The sequence below is a fragment of the Lampetra fluviatilis genome, chromosome 21, assembly GCF_964198595.1.
Source record: "Lampetra fluviatilis chromosome 21, kcLamFluv1.1, whole genome shotgun sequence".
In the NCBI taxonomy this organism is placed as follows: Eukaryota; Metazoa; Chordata; class Hyperoartia; order Petromyzontiformes; family Petromyzontidae; genus Lampetra; species Lampetra fluviatilis.
The window spans coordinates 12,293,207-12,299,641 of record NC_136295.1 but is presented as its reverse complement, the minus strand read 5'-3'; positions in this window follow the sequence as shown (position 1 = coordinate 12,299,641).

Sequence of the window (6,435 nt, the reverse complement as noted above, 5' to 3'; positions counted from 1 at the left end):
GATCTCAGAAGTAGTTCTGCGGTCTCTGCTTTCCGCCGAGCCATTCTCCCACACGGGCGGGGACTTTCCAGACGTGGCTCAAGTTCACCAGAGGCAATGGGCCACCGCCCCCACTGCGCCTTTGAGAAGGAGGCTGTGGTGGGGAGGGGAGGGGCTCTCGCTATTGTGACGTCACGAGAATAAGCCCAAGGGCTATCCGCAGCTTCCTCGAGGCACGGCTGATTTGTATGAATCTGCTTTGCATAGTTTCGTCACCTCCACTCCAAATTCCCCCACCCCCTGCGGCCTTTAACAGACGGACATGTCGCCCATTATATATTTACTTTTTAAGGGCCACGGTGTCACTTACGAATGCGTTGAGGCTATTTTTGTCTCGTTATTTAACACGCATACGGGGAGCGGTGGCGCAGTGGTTGGCGCACCGTCAGCAGTTTACGTAAGAGACCTGACCAGATTGGTGAAGTATGGTCAAACCACTAGCTATGGCCGACACGGTGTGTGAAGGAAGGCCTTGATCCAGCAGTGCATCAAAACGAGTTATTTGCACATTGTTCATCTTCGTCATTCGCCGTGATCTATCCACCGCTGGATGAAGGCCTCCACGCACCAATGCCACAATCCATCGCACGCCTGCACACACAGAAGCCAACTCCTATCGCTCCGTCTCCCACGGTGGCCGTCCTCTTAAGCGCGTTCCCTCCTTCGGCTGCTAAGCCGACACCAGTTTCATCACATTCATCGCGGCTGTCGCTGGCATGATGAACGAATGAGGGCCGTTGTCATTGGGCGATGATGATGATGAGCTCGTTCAACGCGCCAGGTGAATGTTTTAACAGTCGTGCGCAAGGCCTCTTGCGTAAATAACGCGTGGAGTCGCGAGAAGTCACGATTTTGCTTTGACATCTCCACTTAAGATCAAGGCGCAGTTACAATCTACGTGACCTTTTTTGCCAATATCACAATGATGAAAACACGAGCAGCTTAAACCCTGCTTTAGTTATTGGCATAAAAGGCAAAGCCTATTCTTATTTTGCTTTATCATGAAGGCGCAGCCCTGCAATAGCTTGCTTCTCTCCACTGCTGGCGTACGGACATCCACTAGAGGGAGCCCTATGGAGGCCCCGAGAGTGGTGATCTCAGCCTACTCTTCCACGCTGGCGAGACGTCTTGGAAGGAGATGGGGGGGGGGGCTACTCGCACTTTACCCCACCACACGCGAACAGCTGTAGGGAAGTCGTTAACGTTAATCGCTGGCTCAGGGCCGCCAACATCGCTGCGTCGCGCAGCTCAAATCAGAGGTGTGGACTCGAGTCATGTGACTTGGACTCGAGTCAGACTCGAGTCATGAATTTGATGACTTGCGACTCGACTTGGACTTGCATAACAATGACTTTGTCCCACCTATGAGATGTGGACTCGAGTCATGTGACTTGGACTCGAGTCAGACTCGAGTCATGAATTTGATGACTTGCGACTCGACTTGGACTTGCATAACAATGACTTTGTCCCACCTCTGGCTCAAATAGAGCGGCTGACGCGATGGGAGAGGCTCAGGGTAGTCGAGTTAGCGGTGATTGGGGACGCAGTGACCGCCTCCTCACCTGAACTACCCCGAATCCTCACTCCAACCCTCACCAATACCCTGACCCTAACCCAGCCCTTACCAATGCCCTAACCCAACCCTCACCAATACCCTGACCCAACCCTCACCAATACCCTGACCCACCCCTCACCAATACCCTGACCCACCCCTTACCAATACCCTGACCCAACCATCACCAATACCCTGACCCACCCCTCACCAATACCCTGACCCACCCCTTACCAATACCCTGACCCAACCATCACCAATACCCTGACCCACCCCTTACCAATAACCTGACCCAACCCTCACCAATACCCTCTCCCAACCCTCACCAATACCCTGACCCTAACCCACCCACCCTAACCCACCCCTCACCAATACCCTAACCCAACCATCACCAATACCCTGACCCTAACCCACCCACCCTAACCCACCCCTCACCAATACCCTAACCCAACCATCACCAATACCCTGACCCTAACCCAACCCTCACCAATACCCTGACCCAACCCTCACCAATACCCTGACCCAACCCTGACCCTAACCCAACCCTGACCAATACCCTGACCTATCCTTTCGCCTTTCCTGGTGCCCAACTTGACCTAACCCAGACCACTTCCCCCTAACCCTCACCGGATGTATTAACCCAACACCATTAACCCGTAACCATTACCCAAAACCCTTACCAGGATCCTTACTGTCACATGACCAACTCACCTAAATTATCGACAACCCTTACCCATAACCCTTGCCATACTCCTTAACCCCTCAACCTTACCTTCACCTGAACACCTCGCCCGACACTGCATAACCCTCACCCCCTCGCCCTCACCCCCTAGCCCTCACCGTCTAACCCTGGCCGGCATAATGATGAAGCGCTAATCCTGACTCGGCCGCCTCACCGGACATAACCCGAACCCTCACCTAACACCAAACCTCATCCTCGCCACTACACCGGACATAACCCGAACCCTCGCCCCCTAACCCTAACGCTCGCTGCCCCCCCTAACTCTACCCCCCCCCCTCCCATGACCTGGCCACCTCACCTGAGCGAGCCGAGGGGATCGCGGCGGCGGCGAGGAGGAGGAGGAGGAGACGGAGGAGCGGCACGCAGAGCGGAGCCCCGGCACCTCTCGCCGTCATTTCTCTCGAGAAGTCGCGGCCGACGAACCAGGCGGGAAACGAACGATGGCGTTTAAAGTGTTCTCAAGTCTGCCTCTGTCTACCTTGTGTGTGTGTGGCGCTACAGCCACCTCGACTGCAATGTCTGAGTCGTGTCAAGCGACGCAGCGGCAGCAGCTGCGACGACTTCAGCCCTGGCTGACTCCTCCACCCGAATGTGGACGAACCGGTTCTGCCTCGGCTTCGTGGGTCGCATGCCGACAAGTGTCAACATCACAACTCACCTCCACCACTGCCGACCTCGATCCCCCCCCCCCCACCAGCGAGGCACTCCCATAACCGGAAAGTCCACGCGTGCGTTTTTCATACCTGCGGGGTCAGCGGGTCACGTCGCGGCTATCGCGCTGCGCTACGAACCCGGCGGCGCAGCTGCGATGGGTCAACTCGTCGAGTTCTCAGCTGGTGAAGCGCAACCAACTTGAAACTGCGATCCAGACACGGCGCGGACTCGGCCCTGCTTGGCTTGCGGGACCTCGCGATGCTGGGCACGTACCGGGTGGCGTGGTCTCACGCTGTCTCGAAGCCACACAAGTTTGGGTTAAATTCATTAACATTTTGTCGGATACACATAATAGCAAATACTGTAACTTAGGAGCATGAGGAGCGGTGGCGTAGTGGTTAGCGCACTATCCCCTCGGAACCCGGGCTACCTCAGTTCGATTCCAGACCACGGCTAACATCACGTGAATCGGTTCTGGGCGCCCAGCAGTAGATTGACAAAAGAACTGCAATGGCAAAAACTGTATTGACAAACAATGGGTTATTATTATTATCATTGCAAAGTGGTTCGAAATTGTTGCTATACTTTATTTTAATGTTTAGATGTTGTCATATTGATGACCCTCTATATCCTGGTCTTTTGAGCTCCTTGTTAGTTTTGTTTAGTTTGTTGTACGGTGCGAAAGAAGTTTAACATAAATACATGGAATCGACTCTAAAGGTCTCAGCACCCTCCACCACAGCCTCGATCTTCGTGCTCTCTCTCCCCCCTTGCTGTGCTCTTCGCTTGGCAGTCCGCCGCTATTGCGCAAGCAAGTGGCAGCTGTTGTGAATACCTCGAATGGCTTTCCAGAACGATGGGTGTTGTGTGAATTGGTGAAATGTCTCCCTGCCTCGAAGCGCTGCGTGCAGGCAGGCAGGCGGTCACAGCAGCAGCAGCAGCCAGCATCTGTCACACAATTACCCTCTTCCCTATACTTCTGGCCAGCTTGGAAGAGTAGGCCAAATACCCGTTTTGAGTCCAGCGATTGGGGGTGCAGTGATTGGAGTGATGTGGTCTCCTTTGAGGGTGCGGGTGTCAATTCGGGCCATTGGTGGTGGTGGTGGTGCCGACCCATTGCGGTCACTGAGCAGAAATGATTGTTAAACCCCCCTCCCTTCCCCCCTTTCAAATGATAAAACTCCCCGTGAGATGACGGAAGAGATAGAGACAAGGGGTAGAGATGTGGTCAGATGAGAGAAGAGGAGAGATGCAGACACGATAGGGATGACATTAATTGACGATTTATATTATCTTGTTATGTGTATTAACAATTACATTTGGGAGGATATTTGTTTGGTTCAGCTCTACATGTTTTAATGAAGAGGGACCCCCCCCCCCACCTTAATGTTCTCATTGCCAAGCCGCCACCACTGTACAGCAGTGGCGTTTTTAAATAAATGATGAAGACGCCAAGCGGCCAGACGAGAACGGCACGGTTAAAGTTGTGAATAGATACTCTCTCTTGATTTGAATCTTAATTTGAAGCTTTCGTGACTGCAGGAATCCATACTCTTTGGTTCTTTCGGTAAAGTCAAGTAGGTATGAATTAATTTTAATGTTTTTACCTACGTGACTTTACCGAAAAAAAACCTGAGAATATAAATCACGACGTTTCGGGCGCAACACAAGCAATCATCTTCAGGTGGGAGAGGTTCTAGGCGATTGCTTGTGTGGCGATCGAAACGTTGTGATCTATTATTTTTTCTACCTACGTGACTTTACCGAAAGAACCAACGAGTATGGATTCCTGCAGTCACGAAAGCTTCAAATCAAGATTGTAAATAGATGTGTTTAAACCGAACACGTTTACGCGTGAGTGGACGCATCCCCCCGCCCCCCGGCTCAGTAAAATAACCCGACCGGTGGGTTTCTGTGTGCAGCGGGGTGATACAACCAACAAAGCTGTGTGAAGTCACAGTGTCGTGGAGTCGGTGGTGGGGGTGGTGGGGGTGGTGGGGGTGGTGGGGGGCGAACAGGCGTGGAATGCGCACACACAGGCCCTGACCTCCTGCATCCAAGGTCACCATCCCTCGAGCCAAAAAGGGAACTATGCAAACGATTGCTTTACTTTACAAATGATTTGTATGACATTGTATTTGTTGCTAGGTTTGATTTTTTTATAGGGGGGGGGGGGTGAGCGCCGCAGTGGCTAGGAGATGTTAACTACCTCGCCTGGTCTACAGGAGGTCGTGGGTTCGATCCCGACCCTGACGCCTGCTCCTGTATATTTGGAGTTTGCACTTTCTCCCGGTGGTCGCGTGGATTTTTCTCCGGGTCCTCCTGGGTTTTTCCCTCCACATTTATAAACGTGCGTTTTAGCGTATTTGGCTGATATAAATGTGGACGTGATAAGCCACTTTGTTGAGCAATCATGTGTGGCCAGGTCGCTTCTGAAACAAAGCTAGAACGCTCAGTGGGTCTTACCTGGTAAAATACAAATAATAGTTTAGTGTTTATAGTTTTTACATGTTTTTTTTTCGACGATGTATTTCGTACCCTTATTTAATATATTGCAAAACATATAAAAGCGGTCGTGTGCCGTGCCGCCTTCATATGTGCTCCTCGCTAACAGCACCTGCCCCAACAGTCTATTAAAGACTATACGGGGGTCTTTGTCCCCTGTGTCCGTGTGTCCGTCCCACAGCATCTCAATGCGGGCCATTGAGAGAGCACGTGGCCTTGAATGGTTGACGGGGGAAATCGCGGCTCTTGAAACTCTCACATGACCGCCCCCCCCCACCACTGCACCGCCCCCACCAAATCCCCATGCTACCCACAACTTCCCACCTCGCCCCCAGCACCTCGCCATTCACGAGCTTTATACGCCGCGTTTCCACGGTCATCAGGAAACCAGAACCGAGCCGTGCCGGTCAGTTCCTGGTACGAAGGGGCACGGCTCGTTTCCTGAGCCAACGCTTCGGCTTGTTCCCTACACCCGTTGATAGACTCACCCGTGCTAGATGGACGATGAGGTGAAGTATGGTCGAGCAACCCTCCTGGCCGACACAGCATGGGGAGGCCTTCATCTTGCAATGTATTGACAAAGGGTCGTAATATATGCTGCGGCATTGCGTTTAAACTGCGTACCAGGTCATACCTGTGGTCGGTATTACAGACGTCTTGCATACTTGTGTAATACTGGTAGGAACCTCCTGGTTACACCAGCCCATAGGGGAGTATTGTGTCCGTCCGTCCGTCGTGCAGGGAGGGGCTGGGTGGGAGGTAGGGGCTGGGTGGGGAGGGGAGGGTGGGGAGGGGCTGGGTGGAGAGAGTGGGGCAGGGTGGAGAGGGTGGGGAGGGGCTGGGTAAGGAGGGTGGGGACGGTGGGGAGGGGCTGGGTGGGGAGGGTGGGGAGGGGCTGGGTGGGGAGGGTGGGGAGGGGCTGGGTGGGGAGGGTGGGGAGGGG